Source organism: Phyllostomus hastatus, unplaced genomic scaffold (genome assembly GCF_019186645.2).
Source record: "Phyllostomus hastatus isolate PE091 unplaced genomic scaffold, TTU_PhHast_1.1 phas_contig_524, whole genome shotgun sequence".
In the NCBI taxonomy this organism is placed as follows: Eukaryota; Metazoa; Chordata; class Mammalia; order Chiroptera; family Phyllostomidae; genus Phyllostomus; species Phyllostomus hastatus.
This window is the reverse complement of record NW_025333900.1, coordinates 10,041,714-10,065,486: the sequence shown is the minus strand read 5'-3', so window position 1 is coordinate 10,065,486 and position 23,773 is coordinate 10,041,714. Positions and strand designations below refer to the sequence as shown.

The 23,773-nt window shown below is 40.5% G+C and overlaps 1 pseudogene; it reads left to right on the top strand.

Annotated features, from left to right (window-relative positions):
- Window positions 1–13,251: 13,251 nt before the first annotated feature.
- LOC123823969 lies at window positions 13,252–13,727 on the top strand (annotated as a pseudogene).
- Window positions 13,728–23,773: the final 10,046 nt, after the last annotated feature.

Here is a 23,773-nt window from a genome sequence, read left to right as displayed (position 1 = left end):
CACATGACTGCATTTACTTAGCTTCTTCCAAGGGCTAAGCGACACTTGCTTCATTTAAAGGACTGTTCGCTAACAACTTGATCTTGAACTCTTTCCTTCAAGGAAGATTTTTAAAGCAAAGAGCAGTGTGTATGATTCCAATTCAGGACAAAGTGGGAGGCAACCTACATTTTTAGCTCTTAAGTGGGTACTCATGGCCATATGTAGCCCCTGAGAGGAGATTATACACTAAATATAGAACAAGGCTCATCTATACAGTATAATTGTGGATTTCTAAGTTTCAGTTGCCAAGCCACAAGAAATCAGGGAGCTATTCAGAGATGTGAATTAGTTTAGCAAATATTCTATACTGTCCACCAAATCAGTTTTCATTAAAATAGGTTGCAACTGAGAAATTGTTACTTTTATCTCTACACATTTATATATTTGATACCTTCCATGCTTAACTACTATTTGGGTTTTTGGTTCTCCTTCCACCCCCGACCTGCCCCCCCCCCAAAGGATAACTGAGGATTACCTTTTACTGAGCTATTATTACGGTTTTCCAAGTACCCAAGTCCCTGGGTGTGACAGGCTTGTGCACCTGGAATCTCAATTTGTTTTAAGCAATATAAATAGAAAAAAAAAAAGGTCATTAGTCTTGGATGTTAAACAAAATGGCAGAGGGATGGTTTTTATAGAATGAAAATAACAATGCTGATAATGAAAATAAGGAATCAACACCGGACACAATCTCTCTCATTTGGGCTATGCAGAGGAAAAGTGTGGTCTGTAAACTCCAGACGTATCTAATGCTGAGCACTTGTTCAGAAGCTCTAGTGAAACATCCGGCTTTTGTTCATATCCACAAGTGTATTTTAGAAAAAAAAAGAAACAAACCAAGGCACATACAGAGGAAGCTGCTAAAACACTGACTTCTAATTAGACCGCTAACATCACTGTTAGCGGAGGAAAAGGAAAATGGATCTGTCTACTGTTTCCTTAAAATCCGCTACTGTTTTATCTGAAACCTATAAACAAACATCCTAATACTGCACTGTACTGGAGTTCAAAAGTTCAGCAGAATCTGGAGAAATGGTAGCACAACAGGGAAGAGAGGACAGTCTGGGGGCTGCAGGGCTGCAGATGGGAGAAGGGTTACTGGAGCCTGCTCCTCCCACTCAGACCATCTGCAAAAGCTTAGGTCTTAGAAACCGAGCTGACCTTCAGGCCCAGAGTCGTTACTCAAACTGCACCTGCCCAGGATTAAGTTTCCTGCTAGTGAATGATTGTTTCTTTCCTTTAGTCTGCAAACAGCTGTCACGTGATCAAGTGGCAACAGAGCAGAGGGAGTAGAGGGAGCAGGCCTCTTGCAAAAGGGCTTAACAGGAGACCAAGTTGGGTGATTCATCTCCTTTAAAAACCTATTCCTGAAAGACTTTTGCATGTTTATATCACTTCTTGTTTCAGCTCACAGATAATTAAAGCCTGTCAGAGACAGAGCTCTAACCTGGAAAATAGACTAGCTCTATGACTCATTAGAGCTCTTAAGAATGAATGGGACTCATTGTCTTTCTCTTTTCTCTCTGACCCCGAAGGCTGCTAAATCTATGGTTTCTAACCTTGTTGAAAACAAGGGAAACTTTGAAAAGTAATCGGTGTCTCCCTGTAACAAGAGAGTTGCATGGCAGAAATCAGTTACACCTGCTTGTTAGGCATTTTGATAATCCAAATAATATGTCCGCAGAATGCAGAAAATAACCTTGGACAGCCATTTCATCAGTGACGGAGTAAACTCTCAGACACACATTCACTCAAAGAAACAGCTCCTACAAAGGGGCGGGGGGGGGGGGGGTGAATTTGCATAACATTCCCACATGGTTTTAGGATATTCCACTCAGTACATTGCGTAGAGTACACTGGCAAACAAAGGAGTGCATTATTAGTTATTCACAAGTAATGTTAAATATTATAAGAAAGGGCAAAATTATTCTAGCCAATATTTCTCATGATGGCTTTCCCTGAAAGGACAGTTCTAGATTTCATTTAAAAAAGAAAATATATGAAGCTATATTTACATAAAATGCTTCCCAATGATTAATTGAAACTCAGTACCCTACCTGTAATCAAAGTGAACCAGTAGGGAGGGAGGCTTGTCCAGCCCTCACAGACCTCCAGGGGCCACAAATCAATGCAGGGGGCAGAGTTGCTGGGCAGCAGCTTTGTCCTAAGAATTTCAAATTCTGTGTAGCAAGCATGTTATTGCCTCTCTCCCTCTCCCTCTCCCTCTCTCTCTCTCTCTCTCTCTCTCTCTCTCTCTCTCTCTCTCTCACACACACACACACACACACACAAAACAGCCTGGACATGCCACAAGTGTGATCCTCCTGTGGAAACACAATCATGAGATTAGATGAGCATGGATTAAGTAGAAAGCAAGCCAGTTTAGATTTACCCTATGGAGTAGGGAGTTATCAGGCTCCCTACTACGGAGTTGTCAGAAGTAAAGAAATAAAATTACAGTTTAAGAAAAGAAGAAAGCACTTTTCATTACCCATTCACACCCTCCCATAACCAGACGTGCCACCCTGGGCTCCAAGCATACCAGGACAGGTAAAGGCTGACAGGAAGCAATTCCCATTGACTGCATTAGGACTTAACGTGGGTGAATGTCAACCACTGGAGGCCCGGGTGTTGAAAAGTGTCTTCCTTAGTTTGAAGCAATAAGACAGGACAAGCTGAATACTTGTGGTTGATTACTGAAGCGCCTAAGTGAAGGCCCAAATGATTCTGAACACCTGAGAAATATAAAAATTCTTTCAAAATGCTCTGACTGAAGTACCTTATTTTAGATTACAAAATGAATTTTATACATTTCAGCTTTATTTAAAGAAAAAAACCAGGCAGATCAGTTTATTTTCTGAGCACAGTATTAATGACAAGATGACATCACCAACAGCCAATCAGAAAGCTCCCTGGTGTCTGGTGTTCTAACACCATTTCATATTTATGGATAAGCACCAGAAGGGTGTCAACCCTAAGCTGCATTTCCCTCCTATTCACTTCTAAATAAAGTGCCTGCTTTCATTGAGTAGCCAAACTGGAAAAAAAGAGCGAGAGAGAGAGAGAGAGAGAGAGAGACAGAGAGACAGAGACAGAGAGAGAGAGAAACCCTTATAGTCTCTCTTCCTCCTCATCCCAGCCTGTTTTCTGACAATCCCTAAACAATAAGTGGAAGGCGGGGGAGAGCGGCTGGAACCTTGTGTCACTGCTTCCTGCAAAGCTGCTGAATGAACTCTGCAGCTTCAAAAAGTCCTTCACTGACAAACCAAAGCCAAAGCTTCATCTATAAAACCCCTAAGAGCAGGAAAGAGAGACTATTGCAAAAGGTAGGGTCAAGGCTCTCTACTCAAGAAATAAATGCAATCAATTTTTCTCCTATTTTTTTAAAACTATTATCTATTCCCACTACTGCCTCCCCCTCTAAAAATGTTTGAAGAAAGGAGTGAGAAGAGTTAACCCAGAAGTGCTTTGTCCTAAACCAGTGCATACAGAACAGCTCAGGGGTTCGGCTTCCCATTCCCCCAGTCTGATGGAGGCCAAGCATCACCAATGGACCCCAGGAAAAAGGCACTGGGATAAACCTGTACAGCTATGACAGAGACACTCTTCTAGGGGCTGGTGCTAGTTGCTGAGCTCCTGGGAGATGCAGTGGCCAGAGCATTCGTCTTCAGTCTAAAATCAACAATCAGTCTAAAATCAACAATCCATACAGACAGAAATTGATACTACAATCCAAGTTCTAAGCAGCATAGAGATATTTGTGGTGCCCATGAAAAATCCCTGCCCTAGACAACTGCAGCATGCATCCTGCTCTCACGCTTCTCCCCAAGTTTTGTCTAGTGGTGGATACCGACCGCCCTTTCCCTCTTCCACACCCCTGACCATCTGATGTCATATCTGAATTGCTGGACCAAGCCCAGAACCAGAATTATAACATGTAATAAAGATGCTTGGCCATGCAGCAAAGATGACAGAATCTGCCATGCTGGCCTGGAGCCAGAGTGACAGATCTTGAGCTGATGTTCCTTTTCTACAGATTTAACAATGTACAAGGAGAAAAAAATTAATAATCTGCTCAGAGCAAATTCAATGTCTACAAGCTTCTTCAAGTTTGGTTGTGACAAGCTCCCCTTTCACCACACACCTCCAGGTCTTTCCTGGATGCCAACACGGTGTGAGTAAAGTGACTGCAGCCTGTCCCTCTTCATATTTCACTTCGCTCAAGGAGACACTACCAGGCAGATTCAAAGAGAGAAGAGGCAGAATTAGGGTCCTCACTGTTGGGGGGCTGTGTAATCAGAATCATTGCTCACATACCCATCCAAGCCAAAGCATAAAGACTCATTGTGTCACATCAGAAAGCTTGTATACTTCTAATACAGCTCACATACATGCTGTTACCTGCAGAGTCCCCATGCACACCATGGAGGATAATGATGTGCGGAAAAGGGCTGTGTGTGAAGCAAAGAAGAAAGAAGCTGACCTAGAACCTCTAAATCATTAGGTCACCTGGGGTTGGGGAAAATGGGGAAAAAATGTTTTAGATGGAGTTGGGGAAAATGGGGAAAAAATGTTTTAGATGCCTCATTTAAACACACACACACACACACACACACACACACACACACACACACAGAGGAAAAAAGAGTTCTTTTTGTCCTGTGTGCTAAGCAATGGGTATTGTCATTTTCCAAGTCATAAAACTTCACAAAGAAAAATCAAAAGACAAAAATCTGAGTACTCAACAAAAAAGGAATTAAAAAGCAGCACACTGGTATCATAAATCCAAAAATAATTATTTCTGAAGGGCATTCTTCCCAATGCCCTTTCCTAAGGCGAAAGGAATCCTTTCCAAAACCCACCTATTAGGAAGCCCTGCTATCACTCTCTAATCCTGGTGCCCCATGCTAGTTGACAGAGGGGAAACTAATTTGGATCATCCAAAAATCATTTACATTTGGTTTTAGTTATATGAGGGTAGTAAGTTGGCAACAAATGTCCCACCCTAATTATGTTTAGTTTAGAATAATTTTAAATTTTATATTCCCTCAGCACAAGCCAACTAACAGCTGCAGACAGTGGTTGCCTGGCAGAAGGAAAAAGCCAATTGTGGATTTTGTAATTGTCATAGATGAGTAATGCACATGTAGCAAATCATGGTCGCAGAACAGCCTCGGCTCAGGGTGCAAGTGCTGGACAGTCACCCAAAGATCTAGGTCTGCCGATGACATCCTGCATGTCCAAGCAAAGCTGTGCCCTGATACAGCCAGGTGCGACAGGCACTGGGCTAAGACCCATCAAAAATGTGTATTTTATTCATTATAATCACTCCCTTTTTCTCAACTTTCCCATAACCCCTATCTTTCCCTCGGTTCTTCAAAGGTAAGGTTGCTGCTTATATTTATTAGGATCTCTAATTCCAATCCAAAATACATATTCACAACACATACTCTTACTAAAGTCAGAAATAGCAGGTTGAATTGGGCCCCGATTCCAACTCCAGAAGCTACACACTTTGACTGCATGGTCTATCATAAAAACATTTGGAGAGTAACTGCCCAGTGATCTGATCCAGTAAACACAGGTGAACCCAGGCTGGGATTTTCCTATTTTTTTTTTAAATGTAAAGTGCAGAAAGCCTCATGTCTGTTTATGTATCACAGTGTCTGCTTCCTCTGCCATCTTTGTTATGAGCCATTTTTTGTTACGAATTATCTTTCTTCACTATTACCAAGCAGTTCGTGTATAAGCCACCTCATGAGAAATATCTTCATCTCATTCTAGCTTTTGCCTTTCACTCAAATAAATCTAATTTTGTTTTTTTAAGAATTTATTTATTTATTTTTAGAGAGAGGGGAAAGGAGGGAGAGAGGGAGAGAAACAGCAATGTGTGGTTGCCTCTTCCGCATCCCCTACCAGGGACCTGGCCCACAACCCAGGCATGTGCCCTGACTGGGAATCAAACTGGTGACTCTGGTTCACAAGCCCACGCTCAATCCACTGAGCTACACCAGCTGGGCCAATTTGGGTTTCTTTGTGTGTAATCTCTTTGTGGAATACAGAAACATTGTGTCTGCTTCTGAAATTCATGAGAGAAAGTTTAGAAAAGGAGTGTAGGTGTCAGGAAAGGGTATTAGCAAAATATGAGAATATCATAAAAATAACCTTCTTTCTTTGCCTGCCCCTTCTCCAACCCCCAAGTAAAATTTCCTATAATCCCCATCGGTGGGAAAAGAATACTGCTTGGGATAAATCAATGATCAAATCAAGTGCGGGTAGTATTTTCATTATGCATTTGAAATGAACAATAAAAATAAATATCAGTTTGACGAGTTAGTAGTAAAGAAAATTTTAAATCTCATTTAAAAGACTCATTTTGAGATGCCTTGGAATTTGGGGGATGGGGAGTAGGGGAGACACATTTAAGTTGATATGAATCACTCCTCTTATACATGGCACATGCTCAGTGGTTAATCATTTTTTACATATAGAGAAGACAAACTGAAAGGCAATTTTAAAACAAGTAAAAGCCAAGGTCACAGAATAGAAAGATTCTATGAATAAAAATACCACTAAAGCATCTCCTTCTGTTTCTAAGAAAATTCTTCCAGTTTCACAAGAGGCAACTCTACTCCCTTGGATAAACAATTTCCATTTGCAAAAGTAGCAGAGTGGCATACATGGGCCTTACCATTTGTCCAACATCCTGTCCCCCAAAACAGGAAATAAATCATAGAGCTGAGGGACTCTCCTGTCATTACCAAAGGAAAAAGAACCCCGGAGTTAACTTCATACTCTGAAACAATATACTCCAAGGTAGTCAAATTGTTCATTCTGTTTACGATGACTTAAGTCGGTTCTTATAAACATTTCATTTGAACAGTTTCCATCTCGCTTCATATGATTTGGTTTCTGTGTAAAACTCAGGTCTCTCATATGGCAGCAGCGGATTCGTAGTCACGTTCCCAGATAACAGGCTGTGTCAGCACAGAGGTTATAATGTCGGTGTACTTGAGAGTAGAGGAGGACACAGTCACATCAGCATTGTGGGTCCTGTTTTCCCACACAGAAAAAAGGTAGAAAATGAGTGAGGAAAGGACCACGCATAGTGAAGGTGGGGTTATGAAGCCCATTTTTTAACACACACAACAGTGGTCCGTAAGTTCAATGTCCTAAGGCAGTGCTCCTCGTTTCCCTATTAGGTGGGTTCTTTACTTCTTACCTTTTATCTAATTATGGGTAAGCCTCTGGATTTGGAGACAAGGCTTGGATATGAATTTCATAAAAACGAAACAATGACCAAGGTACTTACTTATCTAAGCATATGATTCCAATTGACAACCATGACACTTTAGGAATCTAAGGGGCCTGCCCCTAGCCTTCATAGTACTTAACTGTTCAGTAAAAAAACAAGATATTGGCCCTGGACAGGGAGCTCAGTTGGTTAGAGCATTTGACCCAACTTTGCAGGTTCAATACCCAGTCAGGGCAAATACAAGAATTAACCAATGAATGCATAAATAAGTAGAACAACAAATAAATATTTCTCTTTCTCTTTCTCTCCATTCTCTATGTAAATTTTTTTTAAACGAAGAAAGTTAAAAAAAAAACAAGATGTCTATGCTTGAAACTTATCTTCTAAATTATTGAGTGCAGGGAAGAATAACCAGAGGTTACACTCAGCAACATGACTAATCCTTGCCTACAAATCATCACTATATATGTATGAACAGCCAGATCTACACAAATAATTCAAACCATTTGCCTATTCTAATAATTTAAAAATTCAGATAAAACCTCCTATATGTAATGAAAGAATTTTGTATTACATTAATGATACTTTGTTGTCCCTTGAGTGCTTGTGACATTTTTCTTAAAATTGGGGTCACATTTTGAGTAATAGAAATAACTCACACATTGGAAAGAGGATTACTACCAATTAATGACACTCTCGAGACCACCCCACAGGGCTGTGCAAGCCCTGCCCCACATGATCGTACAAGAGGGTGAATGAACACACAGCCAAGTCCTCATCTGCTGGCAACCACATGGCCTTGGGTCAGTAAGAAGGGATGTCTTTTTCTAATTCATTAAAGTTTTTTTGCAACCCTGAAACCTAAAAAGCACAACTGGGCATGTTATTTAGTTACAAAGATATCTGGAGTCTGATTACAAATATTTATACTTAAAAAAAAAAAATAACAGGCCCAAAATGGAGTGACTTACGTTAAACCTCATGTCACCAAAATGAGACGTAATTTACAGTTTCAGCTCTCCCAGAACAGAAATCATAAACAGTCAATCAGGAGTCACCTGATCAGCACCAGTTAGGTCACCTGCCTTAAAGGCCCCTCCCCTCTCCTAAGGGAAAGTAACCTTGCAATAACCAACCCACTTTTTTGGCCAGGACAACTTCCTTGTCACTGCTTCCTTCCACTTATGAAAGTCTTTATACAACTCCTCAGAGCTCCTTCTATCTGCTAGATGGGATACTGCTTGATTCAAATCAACTTTTGCTCAAATAAACATTAAAATTTTAATATGACTTAGTTTATCTTTTAACAACATGCATACATACTTTATACATGTGTATGTGTACATACAAATATACATGTGTGTATACATACAAATATACATGTGTATACATATAAATATACATGCGTATCATTTTAATATCAATAAATTTGAGTCCATCCAGTTGAATTTCATAATGAATATATGTGAAAAGGTTGAGCTCATCCCTCGTGCAGTACTCAGCAGAAACTATACCAATGGTTCCCAAAATCTATATTATTTGAAGTTAGGAGGGGGGAAGAGAAGGTCCACCAAGAGGACAAGAAGAAACTAAGGATATGAGTTGATACAAGGTAAAAAAAAGAAAAATAGAATGAATGTCTATCAACAACATGGCAGAGAGAGGCCAAAACTGGCAGGACTTGACCCACACAAGGTAATCTTTAGCTTTCAATCCATTAACCCATGGGCTAAGTAATTTAAGTGATTTAAGCATGGAGTCTTAGAGAGGCCAGAGTCATGGGTTCATCCATATGTGAATCACACTGTTTCTGCTGCAGGGCCATAGATTTTGTGCTTAACTCAAATTAGCATCTTGCATATGCTTCCAACCAGTCACAAGGGAGGTCAGAGCATGGGATACATTCACACAAATCCATCATCATTACTGGAAGAAAAAAAAAAAGGAAAGAAAGAGACCTCAAGGCATCTGCTCTCCTTGCAAGGTCCTTCAGAATCAAGCTTACCTGGAAATGAAAGCACATTATTGAATCAAGATAGCCCCAACTCAGCTCTGGCTGGGTAGCTCAGTTGGTTATAGTGTTGTCACGATATGCCAAGGTTGCAGGTTCAATCTCTGGTCAGGGCACATACAAGAAGTAACTAATGAATGCATAAATAAGTGGAAGAATAGATCAATGTTTTTCTCTCTCCCGCTTTCCTCTTTCTCTTAATCAATAAATAAAAATTAAAAATATATATGTTAAACAATGAAAACCCCAACTCTGGCAGACCCGAGTTGTACCACGGCTTCATCAATGTGCCGTTGCTTTGCTCCTAGGTTGAGGAAAAGGGACTTGCCTGAAGTCCCAAGCACTTGTGTGTTACTATTGAATTTATCATCCTGAACCCCAAGCAATTTTGTTTCCCCAGAAGACAGATAAACAAGCCTTGAAAATTATGCTAAAATTGAGAGAAAAATTGGTTTCAATTGTTCAAACAGACACCCTTCGAAATTAAATATCACTCACATTCATAGTCTTTTTCCCAAACTCCTGTCGTGATTGGTTTATATTACAAGACTAATGTCACTGCAATATCAAATAAACCAAGCAGTTTGGGTACTGTAACACCAAAAATCACTAGCTTTGCTTCCTTATAAGTGGCTTTGTAGAGAAGCTGCATTATTTTAAATGAAAAAGTTTGCTTCGGGCTCAACTCTCGCATTTCAAAATTCAGTTTGTGGTGAAACTTAACAATCTCATTAAAAACCCTCGAATCTTGGGAATGATGATGATGGAAATGCTGACACAACATTAGCCACAGCTGGCACTGCCAAAGGCTCTGAAGTAGGTTGACTCTCCTCTCCCCTGTGAAGTCCATCTCCACAGCCAAGGACTTTGGAACTTGAAGCTGTAGAGTGGAACTCACCAGCAGTGAAAGCTTCGTGCAGTAAGGGCCAGAGATTTTGGACTTCAAGGAATTCAGTGTTGAATAAGACACAGTTTTTAAAGTATTTGCCCAATTTATTACTAAACTATCAGAAAATGGAGAGAAAAATGCAGATTTTACTTAAGGAATGACTTTACACCAGCATATCTCATAATGATTGAGAGAAAGGAGAACCAAACAGAAAGAAGCTATTTTTGACATGCAAAGGTCAACAGTTAACAAAGACATCAGTCTATTTGTTTAATTTTACATCTTTAAGTTCAAATGTGAATGAGTGAAAAGGAATTCCCTGGGAAGTGACTGATAACAAAGCTAGAATCTCCTTACTGAAGATTCCTCAACACAAATTATGGTCATTTCAAATGTATGTATTTTGGAGGGGAAAAATGCAAAAGTAAAAACATCACCTACCTTGGGGATCTTAATGATCAAAAAAATCACCTAGCTGGGGTGTCTTAATGATCCTATGGATGCATTTTCTATACACTGCACTGATTTTGCAGACTGGCGGCTGTTTTCAGTGCAACCTTCCTTACCATGCCATAAACCACAAAATTAGTTTCCTTCAGGAAAATCCGTGATCCCAAGGCTGGACTGCATAGCTGAACAAGAGGCATGCTGCTTATCACAAGGTTTACGGGTTTCCCAGACTACCCCCCAATTAAGGTTATTCAGTAATGATGCAATTACATTCCCTTAATTTGATTTTTTTCAAGTCATTCTGTCTTCAATAACCAAGACCACCATGCCTGGAAGGAGTCCTGAAAACTCTAGGAGTAAGATTTGTTTACAAACAGAGAAAAACAAGCCCATGTATATATACTTTAATGAAAGTTCCATACCCTCCCCAGGGGATGATCTCAACCAACAATCAGCTTCAGCTACCACCTGTGTATGAATGAGTCCCTCATTCTGACTGCTCTCCTACACGGAATCACATCTGTACAGTCTCAGCTCTCCACTTATAGGTAAGACAGGAAACTGTCACATGCCTAAACCAGAACGCACAGCCTAGCAACCCAGCCTCCTGAATTCCTCAGCTTGATCAATGATCCTGCCATCTACCCAGATGGAAAGCACCTCTAATCATTGGTTACCCCTCTTTTATTCTTTTATTCCTCAGATGCAATATCATTTTACTTTTTAATAACGCCTCTCTTCCATATCTACCACTTTGTTCCATCGACATTTTTAATCTAGTCGTTACAATACAAACCTCATTTGCTCACGGCCGACAGTCTCAAACTCCGTCAACCAACTGCTTAAGTCCCATTGAACTATTATTTGTAATCCAAAAATCTGCTTCTGTTCCTCTATTTTGTTAAATTCTTAAATGACTGCTCCTGTCTACAGGAGTGGGTTCTCAAATGATAGTGGAATAAGAATCATGTCTATGTGTGGAGGGGAGAATTATTATAATACAGATTCCAGAGTCTTCCACAAGGAGTCAGTAGTTCTGGAGTGGGGCCCAGGAACATTCATTGCATATGCTTCCCAGGGGATTCTGATTAGGTGGATTGAGGATCATGCTTTCAGAAACAACAGACTACAAGACACATAACTCCTTCCAATGGTGTACAAAGCTCTTCAAGGTCCAGCCAAGGTTTCATTGGTTAGGTCACATTTGTCTATCCTGAAATAAAAATCTAAGTAGTATAACCTACCTGCATAGTAATTTTCAAAAGAAAATCACTATAATTTCCTAAGTATAAAGTGGTAGAAGGAAAAAAAGAGATAGGTACTTTCAATTAATTTAGCTTATTTAATTTAAAGATTTGTTTTGGGAGTAAAAGGGAGAAAAGTGTACTTGAACAATGATTAAAATAAAAATAATAAATAAAGATTTGTTCAAAGCTTCTAGAACATGTAAAGAAGTAGACAAAATGCTTGCATCTGTACCCAGGAGCACCATGAACACAACAGCTGCAAACTCTGATCAGCAGCATTTTCACTGACACCTCAGGTTCCACAAGTGGGTATGACCACCGATGACATGATTTTCCCAAACTGTGAACAAAACTTAGTAAAGATCCACATAAAGCAATGTGTAATCTTCCTCCTACTTACAAATTAGTTTTATTACTGGAAAATCCTAACCACACATAATTTGCACCTATATGTAAAGCAAAGTTAGGTTCCAGCTCAAACACTTGAAAGGGGTTTTGCTTTGAACCTTGTGTAAAGGTCGGTTGAGACCTATGAGGATCATGTTTCACACAGCACAACTCCTCGTGCGCAGGACTGACCTGTGTGCACTGCAAGATACCTACACACTGGGCTCCCTCACTAAATGCCAGCAGTGTCCTCCAACCACATATGACCCCAAAAGAACTGTCACATGAATTTGCAAAACAGCCCCAGAGCAAAAGCCTCATCTCTCAATCTACCTTCCATACCAATCACTCCACAGAAACGACTCTCATTAAAGCAACAGTGACCTTCATGTCTCTCAATCCAGTAGACATTTGGCTTTCCTCATCTTCTAGTTACAGTTGGTCTCCTCCCTAACACGATCTTCCCTTGACTTTCATCTAAACACAAACTCTCCTGATTTTCTTACCACACTTTCCCTTCCTTATTCTCAGTAGCCTTTTGAGTTCATACCCCCTACCTGACCATGAAATGGTGTGGTTCAGTGACCCTGGCCCATAGGACTTCTTCCTTTCTTATTCTCTGCTCTTTGACTAGTCAGTCTCACCCACAGTATCAATTACCATCTATATACTTTATCTCCTCAAGTTTGTATTCCCCACTCAGACCCCTGAGCTCCAAAGCTAGAAGAAGCCCAACCACCCACTTAACATCTCTTTTAGATGTCAAGGAAGTTTAGCCAGACTGCTTCATCACCTGCTACCTACACCATGCCCACCCTTGGCCCTCCTCCTTGATATGTGGACTTCTATCAATCTAGTCAGGCACCGAAAGACCTCCTCCCACACCACATCCATCACAAACCTGTATTAAATGTCTAGCTTAGCTCTTCCCACCCCAGGCACTTCAAGAGCCGCGGGCTTGGGTGCAAAGATGTCCAAGTCCAAGAACCACACCACACACAACCAGTCCCAAAAATGACACAGAAATGGCATCAAGAAACCCCAATCACAAAGATATGAATCTCTCAAGGAGGTAGACCCCAAGTTCCTAAGGAACATGCACTTTTCCAAGAACACAACAAGAAGCGCCTGAAGAAGATGCAAGCCAATAACGCCAAGGCCATGAGCACATGTGCTGAGGCTACCAAGGATCTGGTCAAGACCAAGAAGGCCAAGTCAAAGATCCCAAAGGGTGGCAGCCACAGGCTCAGTGGACTTGCTTACATTGCTTACCCTAAGCTCGGGAAATGTGCTAGTGCCCGCATGGCCAGAAGTCTCCAACTCTGCCAGCCAAAGGCCAAGGCCCAATCTGAGGCCCAGGCTGCAGATGTAGCTGAGGCTCAGGCTCCAGCTCAGGCTCAGTCTTGGGCTTCCAAGGGTACCCAGGCCCCTGCAAAGGCTCCATAGTAGAGCCCTCTGTCTGCCAACGTGAGGACAGAAGGACTGGTGTGCCCCTGGGGCTGGAGTCCTCCTGTGGTGTTTGTGCAAATAAACCTGAGGCAGAGTAAAAAAAAAAGTCTAGCTTGTTCACCAGTTTTATTCCTGGCACCTAGCACAGAACCTGGTACAAAGATGATGTACAATAAATGTGTTACATGAACAAGTGAATGACTTATAGAAATAGTGAGCTACTTGTGGACACATCCCTCCGTTCTCCCTACCATTTTCCACCATATTCCTTCTACATGAAGATCCCACTTTCACTCCAAAACCTTACAAACATTTATCCACTCTAATTCTCAACTGAAATGCCACTTCCTAACTGGTTTCCCCTGGCCTCCACAGGACACACACTGGGCTGTCAGTGTGTTTTTCCTCTGCTATCCCTCTGTATACACAGTGCCATGGCAACAACATCACTCACTGCCTTCCAATGACTCAGCATGATGACATCCTTCCTTCCTTTGGATCTTAACACGTGACAAATAGTAGGTAGGCTCAGCAGATATTTTCAATGGTTAAATTTACATTTAAAATGTTGTCTCCATCCAGCTTACCCTACCCTCTTCCATCCCGGCAGGAGAGGGCAGGGTAAAACACAGTTAAGGGAAAGAGGAATGGCCAACGCTGGCATGTTCCCGTGACTACATGGACCCAGACACCGCTGTCTTTTCCCATTCTTCTATTAGTAATGACGACTTTGTTCCTTCCATCCTCCAGATGTGGGGAAGGCCGTGTCAGGGACCCGAGAGAGGCATGCATGTACACAAGTCTGCCATTTCCTCGGAGATGGTGGGCACAGCCTTGAAGGTAAGGAACAACACTGCTGAGGTGCATGCTCCTGACTGTGGGAAAAGTTGTTAGCCAAAGACTGCATACACAAAGTCCTTCAACCACAAGTCTGGAAGAGAATCAAAACAAACCGAAGTTTAATTAGAGTCAAACATTTCCCAGCTGGGATCCACATTAGGGATTGAGTTCCTAAAGCCATCGCTGAGGAGGCAATTCCATCTCAAGCAGGACAGGCCCTCTGAGAACACCGGAGGCAGAACTGGAAACTGTTTTATTTTTTTCATGTAATCCAGCATTCACAGTGTGCGTGTGTGTGTGTGTGTGTGTGTGTGTGTGTGTGTGTTTTCCCTAACCTAAAATCTAGGCACTCTTAAAACTCCATGATTCCCAGCTCTTTGCTCCCTAACTCTTCTCCCCTTCCATAAATTAAATTAATGAGGAGTTTTCTAAAAGAGTACATTCTCTTAAAGGCTCTGTTATTCTGAAGTTAATGGCTCTGACATGCAGCCAGGCCAAACAGTTGCAGGCAGCAATAACTCTTGCAACAGCTCCAAAACTTAGCCTCAAATGTCACGGAGTCCTACACTGATCTTTCTTCCCCTTTGATTATCGCTGGTTGCCTTCCTTCCTCCCCTAACATCTTCTAGCAAACTCAAATGCATCAAAGAAACCAGTTAAGAATGTGAAGATTGAGAAACACATTCAATCTTAATGTTATGATCTTGTCTTTTCCTTCCCACAACTTGTCTCTAAGAGAAAAGGACAAGTGTAAATTTGATGCCACGCAGAATAAAACAACAGGCAGTGGGGCGGGGGAGGGGGATGAGCATTTCTAAATGCCAGCAAGCTAATCTAATACTTACCATACGCCTCCTGCAAGGACTGTGCCATGTTTGTGATGGGTTAATAATCTTTACCTGAAAAATGAGTGGGCGTGTTCATAATGAAGCAATCAAGGAAAGCTGACAGAGGCAACTGCTTCAAGTCACCTTGCTAAACTAAAACCCAGTGAGGTGATAATCAAAAAAATACCAAAATGCAAACAAAATTGCAGGAAAACTTGATGTCAACATACCTAACGGGTACAAGGTCAAAATAAACCGTGATGTTTATTCAGGTTCTTAAGCCTCAAATGCAAAAAATGATTGGACACATGTTTGTAATTCAGCTTATCTATCTTGAAAATAAAATGTAAAATATCATATTCTAGATAAGATGGGTCCAAATTCCTGTAATCACAATTTGATCTAAAAATCTGAGCAGACATGTCAAAATTTTAGTATATATGTTCCAAAAAGTTGGGAGGGGGAGGCACAGAGGAAAAGGGAAAGGGGAAAACATAAAAGAAAAAGAGAGTAGTACTTGCTATCTCTAACTGACCATGGCTTATCTAAACCAGCAAGAATTTTCAAACAATTTGTCAGTGTACTCCATAAAATAGTGAGTTTTTCACATAATGGCTACAGGTTCCAAAATAATAGCTATCATGGTAAGACAGGGAAATGGAGCTCCTAACATAGGAGGCAGAGACCCAGAGGATGGAACTTTTCTTATATGTTTATGAGATAAATGATTAGGCCTTGAAAAAGTAGCATGCATGCTCATCTGCTTAGTCTGGACTGCCTTTCTCTATACATAAGTATAAAATCCTATTTATAAAGAATTCTAAAGTTGCCAAAGTACTTCCACATACATTTATATCATTTGATCCCACAGCGATGAATTAGGTAGGCTAGGCATGCCCATTTTATAGATGAGAAAGGTGAGAGATTCAGGAAAGTTAAGAAACTTTCCCAGAGTGATTCAAACAAGTGACCAGAGAGCCACAGTACATATCTTCTGATTCCTTAGTAATAGGTCACACCTTTATATTGTTAATGTCTAATTTACAGCAAGAAGAGGAATAAAAGAAAGTTGTAGGAAAATGAGCACCTAGTGGACTTCCAACTATTCTCCAAGTCAAGACTATCACAGGTGAAAAACATATCCAGGTAAATAGGTAGTAAGCTTGCTTTAGGACTGATGTAAATATATTTTCATTTAATTATCTTTTGGGCCTATTTCCATACCCTGCTCCATTTACTAACATCACAAATAATTTGTCTAGGCCATGGTAGCAAGTTTATTCTAACCCTGAATCTGTGATGTTATTGGCTGTTTTTTGAAAACATACTTACCAGAGTACAGAGTGTTCCTTACCAATCCATCTTACCATAAACCGAAAATGACCAGCACTCAGTGAAAAGAATGGTCTGGTAATATTTAATATGAACACAGACATTTCTCTTCTAGTGTAATTCATTATGCACACATCATTAGGGATCAAAGCACAGGCAAACCAAAGAATGGAAGAAGGAATTCAAAAACATCAAAGATAATTATATTTGGTTGTCCCAATAGCTGTTACTGGTTCAATTAAGATGCTGCTTTGGCTAATCTTAAGTCAAGCTATGCCTCTAAAAAGTCCAAGTAATAAAAGCAGAAGTCAAAACATCGAAAGCTGAAGCGCTGTGTTCTTCCCCAGTGAGTGCTCTGTGTCTCCTAGGGCCTTCACAGCCCCTGTCAGAGTGCAGCTGTCAATTCATTCTCCACCGCCAGACCAAGATCTGCAACACCATGCACCCAGGCAGGTCCTCATTAACCAGGTGTTCCATGAGAACTGCATAACTGCTTATTCATCCATTCTATAATTTTTTTTATTCAGTGATTTTTTTGAGAGAGAGAGAGAGAAAGGAAAGAAAGAAAGGGGGGAGGGAGGGAGAGAAAAAAAAGAAACGCTGATTTGCTGTTCCACTTATTCATGTTCCCATTGGTTGACTCCTGTATGTATCCTGACCAGGGGTCAAACCTGCAACTTTGGTTTATTGGGATGACACTCTCACTGAGCTACCCGGTCAGGGTTCTGTGATTTTTGTTTTCAGACTACATAGAATACGGGGATGAAAAACCAAACCAAACCATGAGCCTGCTCTATTGGAATGTCTGAGGTTATAGGTGGCTTTCAGTTCTCTGTTTCTTGGGAATAAACAAACTCTCTCATCACACCTTGATTCTGCTTATTCTTAACGCTTTCCTGGGCACAATGGGCATAAGTTCTGTCACTTAGTGACTATGGCCTCTGCCTCATGATCCCCACTTCCAAACCCTGAGGGCAAGAATATACATGGATTAATGTGCTCAATGGTACCATCTATTGTTTAAAGAACTCTGAGAGAGCAAAGAGGAAAATCTGGCTTTCCCACATAATCGCAGTTACTATTAAAAGGGAAAAGTTCATTTTGGGGTTGTCTCCAATAAAATGTGGTAGAAACAGAAAACGTTAGAAGGCCCCTGGCAGCAGCCATGCTTTATCATCTCTGGAATAATTCCTTTTCCTCCATTAATACACTTATTTTTTTTTCATGAGGGGCCTGGGGGAACCTCATTTTGCCAAGTATTTATTGTGCACCAGAAACTGGAGGGAAGCTTTATAAATACTGTCCAATTGAATCCTTCCCACAATTTTGCAGAATAGGGAATCTAAATTGAGCTGGAGCTCAGTGCGGTACATTCCAAATGCAGCTGCAGGAATTTAAGTCAGCACTGGTTCTCATGAAAGTCTGCGAATCTCTCCTAAAACTGACTTTCCCATATCCCCATGTCTTGGATGAGTTCTGAGATGAGAAATGAATGCGACCACCAGCTTCCATATGCCAAAGGTGCAAGCCCAGTTTGAATCCATTTCACAGCCCTTCAAACAGCTTAGCCATGCCCTTCGTTTGCTTGACAGTTTTAAGTTTATATGTCTTGTCACATCAGTGAAAAAAGCATATACCTTGTCTCTTCCTGGGTCTCTTCAAGCCCTTTAATTTATTTTTTTAAAACACACACACAGACACACACACTTAATCTAATGTAGTTCATTAAAGCATGCCAAACAAATTTTCGTGACCTAGCCATCTCCCTGTATCAAAATAAGAGAACTCTCCAGACTGCACTTTGACTTCTCCATCTCCCGCCAATGGCAATGTTAGAAAGAGCACAAGACTGGTCTACACCTTAGTCACCCTCCCCACATCGTGCAGGAAACTTGACTCGCTGAGTTCTCACACCATCTATCTATGAGTGATGTAATGGACTCCGGCACACCAACAGTTTTGACTTAAATAAACCCAGAAACTTCTTTATTCTTTTTCAGCAAAGGTGCTCAATGTATGACAAGGAAAGTCAGTTTTTCCATAATTAATCGCAACCTCTAAAATTCTCTCCCGATACGTTTGAAAACTCCATTCCCCCACTGAAGGCCTTGGAAGACTGTTCTTCACTAGATGGGCTGTATTTCCCACAGAAGGAAACCAGGACCCTTATGGAGACTCTTCATAAAACAAACATCACAAAGGATGTGACCACAACTACAACATTTTAGCACCTCTAGCGCTATTTCTACCCTGAACCCTCTCACAAGACCTGTGTTGTGCCGCTGTACCAATCACATGTGAGAAGCTCTCAACATCACCCAGAACTGAAATTTCTGCCCCAACTCACCCTGAACACTGAACACGCCCGGCCTGGTCACCCTGATGGAATCCGCATCGAGGTGGTCATGTGTACCAGTAGGGATGATCTTGCCAAGCCCATAGAGTTTTTCACTCCTATCTGCATAAGTTTTCCTTGTAAATGTACATCAGTATGTTAAAATCCAGTAGATATAGAATAGTAAAGAGCAGGCCCCTTGAAGAAATGAGTACATGGGTTCTTATTTCCTCCTACGAATTAAGACATGGATTAAGAAAAATTAGGTCTTTCTTTGTACCACGGTTTTCTCCCTTCCATTCACTGCATAATGTGGTCCAGAAAGAGCTATGAAAACCAGCTGTGCTTCCTTAAGACAAGGGGCAGTACTACACCAGGAAAAGATCAGTGGTCTTGGAACTACAATGTACCTTAGAATCACCTGAAAGGTGCTTGTTAAAAATGACTTCAAAATTAATTCCTCCCCAGTGGTTTCTGATTCAGCAGGTCTGCATCTGAAGCCAGGAATTAGCACTTTCATCAAGTGCCATGAGGATAGCATGCCAGTGGTGCCACCCCTGAAGAAGCCCCAGCAAGAGGGGTGAGTGTAGAGAAGGAAAGAGTCCGTGAGAGAGGGAGTTGAGTCAGGCCTTTGGAATTCTGCAGTGGTTTTAGCTGTTGTTTATAGTCTATTCCATTGCTCCCATTGTAAAGCCTCTTCAGTTAAAAATTCACCAGCACACCAGACAGAAAGAAGTCTGACATAAAGGCCCTGATAACACTAATGGTGTTAAATGAGGTTGCTGTAAATAAGGGCACCTGGTTTGTGCCTAGTTAGTTGCCTTCCTTGAAGATTTATCAAGATCCAGCCTCTCTCCTTTCTTTGCTCTGTGTGCTTTGGAGAGGAAGGCTCTCATCTTTGGTTCCTTTCATGTGCAACATCATTCCCCATCCCCATCAAAATCCATCCAGTTTGTTTTTCTTACTTTGTAAATGGCATTTGCTACATCAGGCACAGATATATGACTTTATATTTATAAATATACTAATGAGGTACTGATAAGATGGACTCAGACTCCCCACAAACACACAACATGCACTAAAGCAGGAAGGTGGGAGGAGCCTTCATCGGTTTAAGATGAGAAAAACCTGTTAGAAACAGACTAACAAAACATCGATAAAGCCTGAGCAACTGGAGCACAAAAATGCCTAAGTAACATAAAAGTATTATTCCTACGGGGATTACTCTTGTCCTGTCGAACATTTATTCAACAGAGACATTCTGTGAAGTGCTGTCAAAAGCAGGAATGAAAATAGAACCCAGGACTCCAAATTTCTAGCTCTCGTCAATAAATCAGGCAATTTCCCCCTACAATCCAAAATAGCTGCAATGCTCTGGTTATTTTCTAACATATGGCTTAAATATTTATATTTTAACTGCTTTCAGCTTACAGTCCACGTTATAAACATTCATTAACATTTATGCAACTTCATAAGTAACTCTAACTCCAAGGTCAGACCAAATACACATTTGACAAAATAAACATTCCCAATCAGAGGCTAAAATTGTTCCAATATTTACTTGATAACCTGACACCCATACTCATTTGGCTTCCTTCCTCCCCAAATAATGTTTATTAGGAAGTTGCCCAGCGCGCGCACACATACACACACACACACACACTCTCTGTTGGAAGCCAAAGAGAGAAACAGTTCTAAAGATACAAGTTTTGAACCTGAAATAACTTAAACATTGGGAGAATCTATCTAATGAGTTGGTTGTGGTTCATGGGATTATTACATTAATTGATTCAACAAATACTTGTGTGTGTGCCCAGCACAGTTTTGGTCTGAATAGAGAGAGTCAAAGAGCTTGCCATATAGTACTTAGTTCTACTACAAGGACAGTCAAGCAGTCAGGAAATAAACATTTACTATAACATCAGCTAGTAGAAAAGAGGACAGAAAGTGACGATGTATTGGGGGGATGGGGGGGAATACTCCTATTTAAATAGGGTGGACAGAGAAAGCTTCTCTGAAGCCTTAAGTCGAATACTGACCACACTGAACACCAAAAATGATATTAACTCCACTCCCCAGAGTCACCGACAACCATTGATCAGTATGAAAAGCTGAAGGATGCTTACAGGCATATGAATTAACAATTCTAGTAATTTTAGAGACGGAAAGGACAAAACACATTATGCTAAACTGCTCCAGCAGCACAAGCAAACAGAGGCACACCCTTCATCTGGCCCAGCTAGCCAGCACTGACTGAGATCATTCACAAGTCTAATCTACCTGTAAAGGCTGTGTGAAATCAGTCACATATGGAAAGGTGAGAAATCCATGCAACACCATTTAATAAATGGTGTTCTCTTTTGCGGGGCAAGAACTGAATATAGTACTGCTCATACCATAAGATACAGGTAACATAACCTACAATAATATTTTACAAAGATTAGATCACAGCATTTATGGCCAGATACAATTTTTCATTCTTAATAAAGGAGGGACAAGTGCAAACGAATTGCTAATGCAATACTCATTTAAAACATGCACACTTGTAAAGATACCAACATCCTATGTTAGAAGACAGAAGTAACTGCCTTAGGAACTTGCAAAGACAGTGGAATACACCCTTGTATTTGAAAGGAAATAAATATTTGAAAAGTCTGATACTACAGACAAACCATAATCTATTTCAGATTAAAGGACATTTAAAAATCATGACTTTCTAGTAGCTGGGATTAGAGTTTGGTTAGAGCTTCAATCAGTCATGCTTTTAAGCTGAAACTGGTCCTTAAATGCTGTAATGCATTAAGGAACATACCAACCCCAGAACCCACTATAAAAATATACCGTAACTAAAAGCATGATGACTCAATTTACTTCCTTCCTGAGTTTTCCATAATCCATTTGACCCCCTTCCTGTCACCTAATCTAATCATGGGCTGGGTCTCCATTGAATTAAAATTCTCCCTGTTGTGCTCTCTGAAGTCATCGCCCTGGTTCTCCAGATTTAAGGGACATTTCTTTAAATGTCATCACCTACAACTGAATTGTTAAAATGTAAAGTGGACAGTGATTTAATTCATGGCTGTGTATTCCAAGAGTAGGATAGTGGTATACATGGAGTCTGGAATGAAGTTTATGGTGTTTTCCAACACTATGCAATAACTGGAAATACTCTTAGGTAAGCTTTCAGGCTTGATGAACACATGCCCCTCTCTTGCTCCTTGATATTGCTGCCACCCCCTCCACCGTGGCCTCTACCAAAGTTTGCATTGCACATGACAATTCCCAAAGCATTGCCACATACATTAATCTGATCCTTGAGACCTTTTAATTGTCCTAAATCACAAAAGTTAATTGCCCACATTGAGATCCGGAGTAAAGAACTGCATGTGCGCAAAATGGCTTTCGGTTTCTCCCATTCCTAAACTGGTTGTTATCAATCATTGATTTTAGAATAAAATCACTCTGTAGCCCTCGGTGACATTTTCTCTGAACTTAGATAATGTTGCCATCCATACTGTGTTTATTGTACCTAAAATTATTCAAAATTATTATTTAAAGACAAATATCCAGATAATGTGCCACCCACACTGTCAGTAAACAATTTCATGTGAATCTATATTATGGATAAAGAAAAGAATCTAATCTTTCATCCAAGGTCACCCACAGTTACTAACACTCCTTGTACAAACATAGGTCTGTCTGGCTTCTTTACCACAGGGCTTATCTAGGTGATGATTGAGGACAAGAGTGGGGGAGTGGGGGGTATGTGACCCCAGGTAAGGCTTTGATTGGCAAGTTGATTAATAACCCATCTTTAAAACTAGAAAGTAAATGGGCAAGATTAGAATACTCCTTCAGTAACTCCATTTTCATTCTCTTAGCAGCTTTGCTCAGTGGCCTAACTCAAGTACAATTATTGCTGATTGATTCTTTCAGCATTTTCTTGCCTACCAAACAAAATTAAAATCACATCTAAGAAAACAATAATGCTAAGGGTTTCCCCCCCTTAGGAAGCTTATAGTGATCATTTGACCTCATTCTGTGAAAATGACTGTTTTTCTTCCAGGTTGTGTTTCTGTTTGCTTTAGTTGTGGGAAGGAGTATAATTATTATAAACATAATAGCAGCTTACATTTGTATAGCACTTTATCACTTACAAATGCATTCCATTATCCTATTTGATACTTACAACTCATTGTGGAAATAATATGGGAATTATTACCTATTTACACAAATAATTAAGTGGAGGCTCAGAGAGGTTAAGTAATCTGACCAATGTCACTAAATTAGAGCAGAACAAGATCACAAATCCAGGTCCTTTTTATCTGTAAGCCTCTGGCTCTTTTCTACCTTATTATTTGATGATCCTTCCATTAAATTCATTACCAAGTATACTGGAAAGCTTTCCTGTTCTGTTTCTAGACTGCTTCTTTCTTATCCTTCCATCAAAACAACTCTGTCTTATTTAGCCTGATAGAAACAAACACTATAGAATGTGCAAACAGAGATGATCTCAAATGGCCAAAGTCCTATAGAAAAGTCAGAATGATTTGGTCCACAAACCATATTTAAGGAACCCATCAATACACTTCAGAATTATAGTCAAGGGAATGAATCTGTCACTCAAGCCTGTCATAAAGAAAAGGAAAAGAAACAATAAGGTCTAGGGCAGTCCTGACTGGTATGGCTCAGTGGATTGAGCACAGGAC